We start from the raw sequence: 12,487 nt of genomic DNA on the forward strand, positions 1-12,487 counted from the left end.
GCCGGGCGCAGACACCTGAGCGGCTGCGCGACCTCCTCCCCTCACGCTGGTTTCGAGTTTCTGCCCCGCCCGGAAACTCGCCGGCCGAGCCGCGCTCGCTGCAGCCCGTCGGGCTCCGCCACAGGCCGGACCTGGGCGCCCCCAGGTAAGTCCCAGCTGGGCAGCGACTGCCCTTCCCCCTCCCCTCCCGGTTCGAGAGAGGGTCCTAACGGCAACCCAGCCCGAGGCAGGGGGCGAGCTGGGTGCGGGCGGGAGAGAGGAAGCGAAGCTGAGGGGCTTGGCTCCCCTCGGGCCGGGCACCGCCCCTCGCGGTCTGGCTGAAGGCTCCGTGCAGCCTGGACAGGGCAGCTCCGCTCCGGCTGCAGTTCTGCGCTGAGCTGAGGACTGGGTTGGGTAAAATAGGTACAGATCCCCGGCCGGCTAGTGGCGGTTAGAATAACCCCTCCTGCGGGGATAGGGCTGCCTAAAGCCTCATGGCAGTTGACAGACTTGGGTCCTCTGCTTTCCTGATGAGAAGTGAAGTCCCACTGGGCGGGTCTCCTTCATTGACTTCTTCAGAGGGATGAGTCTTTGCGCTTCATCCTTGACGTTTGTAAACACGGTGCAGACGGAGGACTGGGTGCTGTTGAATCACTGAAAACATGTTCCTAATATCAACTCTTCCAGTTTTTAGTGTGATTTTTGTAACGATAACTTTTGAGTCCACATTTTTGCTTTTCAATCGCAACAATGTATTTCTTAGGATTATATGATTTAAAGGCTGACTTTCTGGATTGGTGTCAAAATTTACTTCAGTTTCCTTTGATCTGATAATAAGATGCCCTTCGTGAATTTATTTTGGCTCTTTGGGCAACACTCTACTGCTTTTTCACGTCACCACTTGTGTATATAACTATTCACTAAAGACCGAGTTGAAAGCCCCTAGATGCTTTTGAAAATCCCAGTAGTCACCTAAATACCTTTAAAAATCTGGCCTAAGGATAGTATGCTATCTTCTATAGAATCCTTTGCAAAGGTAAATTTCTACTATAATTTTTACTAAACATAAATACACAGCAATCATAAGAATTAAAAGACAATGTCTTATGCACCCTAAAATCATGAAAATAAATGGTTTCAGATGGTTCTTGCCTTTTTCTTTTTCTGAGTCCTTAGGGTGCACGAGCTACGTGTGTGTACTGTTCCCTCTCACAAAGAATCTGTATACAAGTACACTTCTATAATATTCAATATTGTTTTGGACTTCAAGTAACACCTCCCCTCCCACACACACTAATTGAAACTTTGTTACAGATTCTTGTTTAAGTAATTCTTCATTCTGCAAACATTGAAACACATATTTGATACTTCATTTGTTACATACATCTTTTTTCCTTTTAATTTTATATTCTGTTATAGGCTACATATTTTTATGGTACATTTCAGTGATGATCTTTATTCCAATAAGTTTACTGTTTTGTGTTGCCAAAATCAAAGACATTTTTAAAATGAATTATTCCATCATTCTTTTGTGCTGCTGAGAGAGAGCACAACACTTACCGCACCAACTTGGCTTTTTGGTGAAAGTACAGTGTCCTGTCTTCACTATGTTTTTACAATGGGATAGCAAATGCATGTTAGTTTCTGTTAAAAACACAAATATTCATAGCATTGAGGAGACCGATTGACTCAGATATAAAATGCACCCTTACTGTTCGTGGCTTGACAAACTCTGATAGTGATTGTGCACATAATACTACTCCTGTGCCATTGGAGGTAATTGCACCTGCATATCCATATCCATCAATTTGTATGTCATAGAAAACTAGTTAATGCTTTTAATTTAAAATGCTATAACAGTAACTCCCCCAACCCTGATTTCCCTTATTCCATTTTCTTTACTTAATGAACACATGGACACACTGAAGCTCTGAAGTACACTTGAACCTCTTTAATCCAGCAACCCTGGAAACAGGGTATTAAAGATATTGCAGGGTCAGGAGGTGGGATTGTGGTGCTTACTTGCTTCCTCCCTCTCCACCACTCCCAGGCACTGCTGCCACTATGGGAGTTGTTGGGGGGGAGGAAGTTTCAGGGGAAGCAGCTCTGTGCACTGCTGTTCCCCCAGTTGGAGGGAGGGAGAGGGCAGCATGCAGAGCCTCTGTCTCCTCTATACCATGGGTGATCCCATATTAGGGACACCCAGAGTACAGAGGTTCAAGTGTAATACACATTTAATTACAGCACCTGAAAACTCTGTAGGGACGCTCTTTACTTCAGAACAAACGTCTTTAGTTTTGACAATGACAGGGCATCGATGGAAGATTGAAGGAGTCTTTCTCCAAAACATTATTAATCATCAGATCTTTGGCTTGGTTTGAGCATTTTAAAAGTTTTGTATAGTTCAGCTGCAACTCACATTTCATTTTTTTTTAAATCCAAAGGGCTCCACTGATTCCCTCCTTTTCATCTTTTCTCGTGTTAACTCACCTGGCAGGACATTCCTTGGGAGAAATGTTATATCTGCTAGAATAGCCATCGGGGCTGATCAGAGCAAGAGCATGCATGTTTGCTGTCAGTAAATCCATCCCTTACAGTATGGAGAAGAATTTTGAAAAGGAGGCTGATATTCTTAGCAAGATCTAATGTATCCAGACAAGCATGGCCATCTTATAGAGATCTAGGGCTAGATTCACAGATACTTAGGTACATAAACTTCAGACATAAGTACCTCAGTTTTAGGCTATGATTCAACAAACTCCTGACTGGTCCCAGTTGAGGGATTTTGCCAGATCAGGGAAGGTCATTTCTTGCCCCCCTGTTTCTGACCCCACCTCCTCTCCTGCCGCCCCTCTGGGCTTCCCACCCCTCCCCTGCAGCCCAGCTGAGCTGCGTACTGGACTCCCGCTTCCCTGCCCCTCTGCAGCTCGCCAGGATGCTCTGATCCTGGAACATCTGTGGTCATGCCAGACCAAAGATGTTGCCGGACCAGAGTGTCCTGGTTTATAGAGGTGCAACCTGTACCTAAATTCACACAACAGCTACATTTTCAGAGTTGAAGTTTCAATGCTGCCCTAATTTCTGTGTCTCTGAGCATGTGCACTGCTGCCATACTCAGCTTATCCCCTGCCTATGCTCCAGATAGGCATTTACCCACCTGTCTAATGTGTACGCCTACCAGATCAGGCACCACTCATAGCCTACCAACTGGATCAGGTTCTATTCAAAATCTGTCTGAAAGAAGAGGTAGATGTGAGATATAGCTTTTAGTACAGTTGTTAGAGCATTGGCTTGGGATGTGAGAGATGGGGAATAGGGATTTCATTTCTCCCCTCAAGCAGAAAGGGAGAGAGGATTTGAATAGGGGGTCTCTCACATCCCAGGTGAGTGCTCTGAAACACTGGGCTAAAAAAATGTAATGTCAGTGACCCCTCCTCTTCCTCTCCTTCTTCTGCTAATTTGTGCCGTTAGAACTAGACAGGCACCTTTAACAAGAAACAGCTTCACTGTATACTGCTTGACTCCAGGAGAGCGATTCCCAGTTGTGAATTGGTAGCAGAACTTAAATTGAGCCTGCAAGGAAGCACCTGAACTCAGCGTAGAGTGGGGTTTAGGATAGGGATGTCAAATGTTTATCAGATAGTCGATTAGTCACTTTCCCCCTCCCCCTCATTGCTGCCTCTATCAGAGGCAGCAGGGGTGGGGGGAAAGAAAAGGGGGTACTTTGAAGCGGCAATGCCACTTGAAGCCTGAAGCCAGACCCCAGTCTATATGTGGCGCTGCTGCTTTGAAAATCCTCATGCAGCTGGGACCAGCTGGGGTGTACCTAGGCTGTATGTGGTGTTTCAAAGCGTCAGTGCCACGTGGACTCTGGGATCAGCAGTGGCGTTTCAAAGCAGCAATGCTGCACCGAGCCCAGGGCCAGCGGGGAAGTCCCCAGCTGACCCCAGGAGCCATACAGCGCTTTTGCCTTTGAAGTCCCCATCTGACTGTAGGGCAAAATGCATCTACTATTCAATTAGTCAATTACCTGATACATAACATCTGTAATTTAGGACAGATCCCTCACGGGTTTCACCCATTGAGTAGATTAGGCCATTCCCCACTTAGTGTGTTGGCTTTGTGGCTTACGGTCTAACGCTATGTCTACACTTGCAACTAATCGACAAAACTTTTGTTGTTCAAAGATGCTCCTCTTTTTCCTCATAACTGCAAGGAGTACTGGAGCCGACTAGGGGCACCCTCAGTGTTTGATTTAGCAGGTCTTTACTAGACCTCTCTGGTGCAGCAAGTGGAAATGCATCCTCAGTTTAGACATATCCTAAGGCAGGAGATGGCAACCTTTGGCTTGTGGGCCACATATGGCCACTTAAGAGCCAAATATGACTCACAGTTCGAGCTCAGCTCCCTTTGCTCACTCCCCGCAATGGAGAGCCCGCACTGGCTCTCCAGCCTCACGCCCCGTGCAAAATTGGAGTCAGCGCTGGCTATGTGCTTGGGGTTGGAGCTGGAGAAAGCCCCAAGCCTTACTGCATGATTGGGGAAGAAGCAAAGCCACAAATGGGTCTGTGCATTCCCCCTCCTCCAACTGGGGGAATAGCAGTGCACAAGCACTTTGCCTGAAAGTTTTTCCCTTGCTCCATTGGCCAGAATCCGGTCAATGGAGCAGAGGGGAAGCCATGCCTGGGACAGGGAGCCTGACAGCAGCGCAAAAGCAAGTAAGTGCTGCCTAGACCCTGCACCCCCAGCCTCCCACCCTGTGCTGAGACCCTGTACCCCCAGCCTGCTCCTGCCACCTCCCCCCCGGCCAAACACCCACCCACACCCTGCTCTGCACCTTCCCTCCAGCCAGACACCTACACCCACCCTGCTCCTGCACCCTCCCCCCTAGCCAGACACTTACCCCCAGCTTGCTCCTGTTCTCAGGCCAGATACCGTAGTCCCTGCCTAATCCTGCATGCTACCTCCTACCCGCTGCCGGGAAGCAGGGTTGAGGGCAGCAGGGCTGTCCCGCAGAGATGGGAGGAGGCGGGCAGTCAGCAGAAGCAGGGTTGGGAGCAGAGAGGCTGTCCCGCGAAGATCAGGGCTGGTGGGCTGGCGGTCGGCAGAAGTAGGGTTGGGGGTAGCAGGGCTGTCCGGCAGAAATCTGGGCGGGCGGCTGGTGGAAGCAGAGTTGGAGGCAGCGGGGCTGTCCCACAGAGATAGGATAGGGTGGGTGGCCGGCGGAAGCAGGGTTGGGGGCAGCGGAGCTGTCTGGCAGAGATTGGGGAGGGCAGGCGGCAGAACCAGGGCTGGCCGGGGAAGATCAGAAGGAGGAGGACGGGAGAACCAGCTGTTGGAAGCAGGGCTGGATGGGGGGAGTCATCGGGGGAGCGGGACTGACCGGAGGAGATTGGTGGGTGGCGGGGGGAACCGGCCACTGGAAGCAGGGTTGGACGGAGACAGCAGGGCTGGACTGGGGAGATCGGGAGGAGAAAGGGGTGGGGAGCGGGACTGACCCAGGCACATGCAGACCCTGGCAGACGAGTGAGTCTGGCCAGGGATTCCATTTTGCGTCCCCCCCACCATACCCTCCCTTGAGTAGTTGCAAACTGCCTGGCAGGTAGACACACTCAGGTAGCGTGAGCACATCTACCTGCCAGGCAGTTCACAGCTAAGGACTGATAAACCTTTCCTGCTCCTGTACCCACACCTTGCTCTATTTTAATAAAACGTACCTAATTAGAAAATACCAAACATTTTATACATCTGGTAATTTCTCAGTATGTTTCCCGGACAAAACCCTGAAATACTGGACACCTGGAAACCCTACCCTTCCTTGCACCCTGTGACGTAGTGGGGGTACTTGCTGGGCTGTGGTGACTTCTACTGTCTGGAGCAAGACCCAGCAGGGAAAACCTCATTATGCAAAGGTGACGCCAAACCTGTTGAACCAGACACCCCCCATGGAGAGGAACAAAGGAGGGTGGAATGCTGCCCTGGCTGGGGGGCAGGGCTGGAAGAGTGGGAGTTAGTTGCTGTCTGGGAGCATGGAGGAGACAGCCTAGGGAAAGGGGCTGGAGCTAAGGGGCCCAGTCTCCCCCCATCTCAGGGGGGCCTGAGGCATCCTAGCCCAGCTCTGTGACCAGATTACATCTGTGCTGTGCTGTATCCTGGAGAGGCAATAAACTTCCTCTATTTCACCGGCTGGTGCAGTCTGTTTGTGCCATTTTGGGGTGCAGGAGACGGGGGACCCCCAATGCGCAGTCACACACCCTCCCTCCTATCCAGATACCCTACCCTCAATCTGCTCCTGCTCCCGCCTCCTGGAGTGCCCATGTGGTGCCGGGTTTCCCAAGCCCTGGCCCAGGCTGGGTGGAGGATGCAGCTGGGTGAAACACTGAAAATTTATTCATTTTTTTATTCTTTTTTTTTTGTATGCGTTTATATTTTTGGGCTGCGAAAAACAGTACTGAAAAGAAACGGGTTCCAACTAAAGTAAAAAGTTTGGGAAACCCTGATCTAGCCAGCTTTCTGTCCATCTTACGGTCCATTTATCCAATCTATATTCCCTTAACTTGCTGGCAAGAATATTGTGGGTAATTGTATCAAAAGCTTTGCTAATGCTGGCACTGGGGGCTTTGGGAGGACAAGAAACAACTTATTTGAATATTCATCATTTGCTTAATGCAAATATGCAGATGAATGTTACCGGTCCTCCAAAAGCTCGTGAATGGATTTACTGGTCCCTGTGTCAAAAAGTTTGGGAACCCCTGGCTTATCGGATAGTAGACTAGTCATTCAGATCCCTAGCACAGAGTCCCCCTGAGTTCAAAGGGTCTCTGTGAATTTAAGGGACTACTCATGTAGAGAAAGTGGCAGGAGCCAGAGGTTATGCAAGGAACTATTTGGGAAAGTGACTTTCTAGAGTAGATCTAAGAGGTTCTATCTTTTTCTTTTCTTTTTTTTTTTTTTAATTTGAGTAAAATAATAATTGTTCTTCTATAAAAATGTATTTTTTTCTGATGACAATTAGAGCAGGCTCATTCTTTGAAAGCATAGTCTTTCAGTGGCAGTTAATCCTTTCTATGGATTGTTGTGTTGGGTTTTTGGAAAAAAGCTAGTGACCAAATGTTTTGTGTTTTTCCGGTTGGAATCATATGCTATGTCTTAATTCTTCATCTGCAGTGAACCATTACCAGCCCAGAATATAATGAGGAGCAAACCTATACATAATAGATGAAGGAAGCATTCAGCTATATATTAGGTGCTGACATTTTTCTCTGTAAGGAATAGACATGGACAGTCCCTTCAGGCCCTGTGAACCTTAGTCTGAAGAAGTACAGTACAACCTCAAAGATAGGAACCCCAGAGATAAGGACATAAGAATGGCCATACTGAGTCAGACCAAAGGTCCATCTAGCCCAGTATCCTGTATACTGATAGTAGCCAATGCCAGGTGCCCCAGAGGGAATGAACAGAACACATAATCATCAAGTGATCCCTCCCCTGTCACCATTCCTACTCATCCTGTTCAACAGCCACTGATAGACCTATCCTACATGAATTTATTTAGTTCTTTTTGAACCCTGTCTGAGTTACAGACTAACAAGTCAACCAGACATCATGTGAAATCTGAAGTAACCAGTCAGGTATCAAAAGAGATGGGAGAGGAAACAAACACTATACTGTGCAGGTATTGTAAAGATAGTCACATATGGGCTGCTTGTCCCAACCTCTGGCTACTTATAGCAAGATGTGGGACTGCCAAGGTAGTTGGAGATGGTAATCAGATCCAGGGTTCTTGCGGCTTTCATCCCTTCCCCTGGTCAGGAGGGAGACATGCTATAAACACATAGGCACATGTAACCACCTGCAGGTAGAATTGAACATGGGATCTCTGGTACTTAAAGTATGAGCTTCTATAGCTTCAGCTATAAGCCAGCTGGCTCTCAGCTAAGGCTGTAGAGGTCACTCATTGTTATCTCTGGTCCAAGTGGTCTAAGTGCCACTGCATGGGACTGTGAACCACACCCAGGAGAGAGAGAGACAGCTCAGCTGCTGCTGAAGCTTGGCACTGTGTACTATTTGAATACACCTCAGTTGATCGCAACCAAAAGATTTTTACCATTTGTCTGTATGTTGTGAGGCCTGTGTGAAATAAATGCCATGTAAAAGAGTCCTGTGACAAAAAAACTGCACCGTTTCTGCCAGCTAGCCAGATGTTGGCAGTCTTGAAAAAAGGCCAAGAAATTAATAGACCTATGAGCTAGAGAAAACATCCTCCCTCACATACTCTATCACATACTCAAGCAAATTAGAGGAGCACTGGCAGGTGACAGTCTGGGGAAGCATGTGCTGTCACTGCCCTATTTTTCTGGATTAAAAGAGTTCAGTCTCCTTTGTAGTCACTCCAGCAACTTTAACCAGAAAGGAAAAGAAACTAAAAGATAAGTATCTGCTTACTCACAGTATAAATATGTACATTTCTGCACTCAGGATAGGGTAACAATGGTTCTATAGAAGCTATTGATATTTCTGATGTAGGCTCAGACCTTATTTTAGCAAAGTCAAGAAAACACGCAGCTGGAGAAAACACAGTAGAAGGAAACAAACTTTATTTTTGCTAGTCTCTAAACTCAGTGCGAAACAACCAACAAAATTATTAGATGAAAGGAAAAAATTCTGCCCTAAATTACATCCACATAGCCACATTGAAGATGGTTATATTGTGTAGGTGTAACTGAGAACAGAATACAATCCTAATTAAAAAAAAAAAAAGCCATAATGCTTTTCTGCCTATTAACATGCAAAAGGCAGCAGACTTAATTGTCCAATGATCTTTTTTTGCTTCTACTTTCTAGAATCTGAAGCTTTAATGAGTTGCTTTTCACTTTTCTCATCCACGTTCAATTAAGATGTTGGGAAAATCCAGAAAACAATTTAAGAATAATTTTAGACAGTCTGTAGTTTACTTTGGGGGAAAAAAGATGGGCTCAAACGTTTGACGGCTTTGCACCACTCCAGAAACTTTCACTCTGATAGAATAACCCACCATTGTTGGTGTCCATGGATGGCATAGATCAGCCATAGTAGCACAGCCAATTGCTGTTGTCACCTTGAACATGTTAAAACAACCTGAAGGATGAGTCCAGTCTAGTCTAGGCCCAGAATTGGGGAATTTCTAAAGGGCAATTCATTACCTATCTCCTCACATGTGCTCTTGGGTTGCCTCTGATAATCTGGCTTTGCTGTGCTGAAGTCAGATTCGAGTTCCTCCATGTGTCAAGAAGGTACATTGGCCCAAAGTCTGCTGTGGTACTCTGGTGTAAGACTTACACCGGTATAACAGAGCAAAATTTGTCTTACTGAGGAACATTCATCTTCAGCTCCGCTTGGCTCACTGCTTAATCCTTCAGTAAAAAAATCAGTATCTTGTATATGATGTCTCCATCTGTGGCTATGAAATTGACAGGGATGAAACATATTCTACCATATAGGGTAAAATTCTGCTTTCAAATACATATTTGATAGAATAGGGGGGAGAGACTATTCTTGCTAGTTTATTGCCAGATGTCTTGTGGTGGTGGAAAAAAATTGAGCTCCTTATGCAAATGTGCTTTAGCAAATAATTGTCCTATGGGTATTTCAGCTATCCTGCGGAAAATGGATAATTCTAATGCAAGGATATAATTCTGAAGTACGGATTGAACTTCTTTGGTCCAGCTACATCTGTGGTCCGGCATCATTTTAGTTAACTGGATGCCCACTTATCATGGGTGTGACCAAGTTTTCTCATAAAGTTTGTTTATAGACATCAGTCCTGATGCTCACTGTTCTGTGCTGGCATTTAGCTGTAATTTACCCCTAAATGTCTTCTAAGAGCCCAGCAAGCAGTGGAAGTGTTGGCAATGCTGCTAGACAATATTGACCTCCTGTGGTCTGGCAAATTCTCTGGTTCGGCACCAGGTTCCAAGGAGTCCGGATGAGAGAGGTTCAGCCTGTATAAGTATAAAAAGCTATAGAAATTAAGCTTTTTAAATTAATATTAAGATATTAGTTTTAATCCACATTAAAGTTTATAAGACTTTTCCATAAGAAATCAGGGGTCAGTATAGAAATGCCATATAATCTAAAAAAGCAGCAATTGCAAATGGTTGCTTATCAGTAAATAGATTGATGTTTAGAGGCATTAATTTTAAAACATTCTTTCCAGAATTAAAGTTCCCTTTAAGCTAGGAGGGGAACTTCCATCTTAAAACACTACTCCCCACACTATTTTCACTGGTATATAACTGGGTAGATTTTTAATGCTGAATTTTATAAAAGTGTCCCTGTTTGATGTACAATTATATTATGTAAGGCATGCTGCTCAGAAATTATTGTGGTGGGTGAAAAGTGCTTTCTTTTCACATGTATTATGTGGACAACATCCAGATCTGATATGAGCACTGACATGTGTTTATTCAAGTTACTGCAGCAACTGACAGGGTTTTATTAGAACAAAGGCATATGCCAAAGACATGCCTCTGCACATTACACATAAGAGCTTGTAAACCATAATGCTGACTTAGTATTTTCTTCCTGTCTTCAAAATAAATGGAATTTACAGACAGACACTAAATGATGTGTATTAGGAATGCCTATTAGTCATGTAGTTGATTGACAGGAGGTCTTCATCCCTTCTTCTCAAACGCATACCAGAACCTTGGGAAAAAGGATAAACTTAAACAACAACAAAAGGTCTGGTAGCACTTTACAGACTAACAAAACAGGTATCATGAGCTTTCGTGGGCACAGCCCACTTCTTCAGATGTTAGTTACTTGGATGAAGCCTGAGTCTTAACTTCAGGTTTTCTAGTCTTTTTGCTTTGATTTGGACTTTGTGTTTTAATTGCAGGAGAAAGCCAGATAATTAAAGTTTAAATACTTGATCCTTAAATTGCACCAGTGGATGAATTTTCCCCTTCTCCTCCACAAAGCTACTTGTTTATACAAAGATCAATTTAAGGATGGAGATAACAGTCTTATAAAAACTTTTTTTGTACAGAGATGGCTGCCAAGTCCAAAGTGAGTATCAAAGAAAAGAGTAAGGGTAGTATTTAATTTCTAGGGGGAGAGACATTCCATTGGAAGAAAGAACACAAAACATAATGCAACACACAAGGCCAAATGCACCCTTAGGAGCCTCTGAACCAGTGTTTCTTAAACTGTGTTCTGAGGCAGTCAGAGGTGTGCTGCCGAGAACAACAGAATTCAAAATGGCTGGCCTTAAAGGGGCAGGCAACCTTTTTTCCCCCCTGAACTTCTCCCAACCCTTTTTTTCTAAATAACTTCCTCCTCCCTCCCCCCCCCCGACCCTTTTTTTTCCCTCAACAAAAAATCCTTGGTGTTCCTCATAAAAAAAATTGTTTGGTGTTCCTTGGTCTTAAAAAGTTTAAGAATGCTGCTCTGGGCCAAATTCACCAGTGACATAAATTGTTGTAAGTGGTAAAAGAGACAGTTGTACAAACTTGGCATTGCATTGTGTTAAATGAGGTAAGGTGCATGCTGAGAGGGGTCTGAAAAGGTTATGGGTGTAGCAGAAAAAGCATCTAGCAAGAATGTATAAGGTATGTGGCAATCAAGAGGGAAAATGATAAAGCCAGCTCATTTTCCTGCTATGCCTACCCTTATTTTCTGCTCTTCTGGCATTCATTGTACACATTTTGAATTAAAATAATCACAACTACTTTACCATCTAAAATTGTCTTCTGATCAATTCACATGTCATTGAATCTCTGTTAAATTGGCCCCGAAGAGACCCATTGTTTAGGTCTTCGAGCTAATTATGCTTAGACACTTCTGCAAATATGTATTTATCTTTTTAATAAAAAGGTGGTTGGAGGGAACCCATTTGGAATTATTAAATGAACATTGCCAGGATAATGACAGAGCTAGATTATCTTTGTGTTACGTGGCTATGAATTAGGAATAATGATTGAAAAAAAAATAAAACAAATTACACTGTTATAAGTAAGACGAGATTAAAAATGGAGTTCCTTTGCTTTAGAATATTAGAATTGCCAGAAGAGTGATGTTGCTGTTAGAGATGTTAAATTTAGATTAATTAACTAATCGAATAGTTGATGGGATTTCCATCAATTACTTCATTAGTTAAGGGCACCTCCACCTTTCAACTGCCAGGCTCTTGCTACAGTTCAAAAACAGAAGCCCTGCAGGGAGTGCAGGGCCAGCAGGGACTCCCCTGCGGGGCTTCTGCTTTTGAAATGTATAGAAGAGCAGGGCTCTTGTACATTTCAAAAGAAGAATCACAGCAGAACCCGTGCAAGTGGAGACTGCTTCAGTTCCCGCTTGTGCCATTTCCTGATGTGCCTCTATCTCCCCTGCCTCCTGCGAAGATGGTGCTGGGAGGAACCGGCTTTTAAGCCAGCTTTTCCCAGCACCGGCCCCTGCTCCCTCCCTTGCTGCCTCTCTTTGATAGAGGCAGCTGGGGGTGGGAGGGCGGAGAGAGTGACTAGTTGCATTG

At 45.2% G+C, this 12,487-nt stretch overlaps 1 protein-coding gene across 9 annotated transcripts in view; it reads left to right on the forward strand.

Annotated features, from left to right (window-relative positions):
- Window positions 1-12,487, forward strand: part of LOC102448049 (ligand of Numb protein X 2-like) — a 55,024-nt gene that overhangs the window by 441 nt on the left and 42,096 nt on the right. For 3 of the 9 annotated variants that reach the window (XM_075940858.2, XM_075940866.2, XM_075940859.2), the window contains exon 1: window positions 6-145. The exons of 2 other annotated variants lie outside the window; for them this stretch is intronic. The gene's annotated coding sequence lies outside the window, so the exon portion shown is untranslated. Of the gene's footprint in view, window positions 1-5; window positions 146-12,487 lie in introns of those variants that run through there. 4 more of the 9 variants (XM_075940860.2, XM_075940862.2, XM_075940863.2 and 1 more) reach the window with 3 other exon arrangements.

Source organism: Pelodiscus sinensis, chromosome 13 (genome assembly GCF_052426305.1).
Source record: "Pelodiscus sinensis isolate ZL-2025 chromosome 13, ASM5242630v1, whole genome shotgun sequence".
Lineage (NCBI taxonomy): Eukaryota > Metazoa > Chordata > Testudines > Trionychidae > Pelodiscus > Pelodiscus sinensis.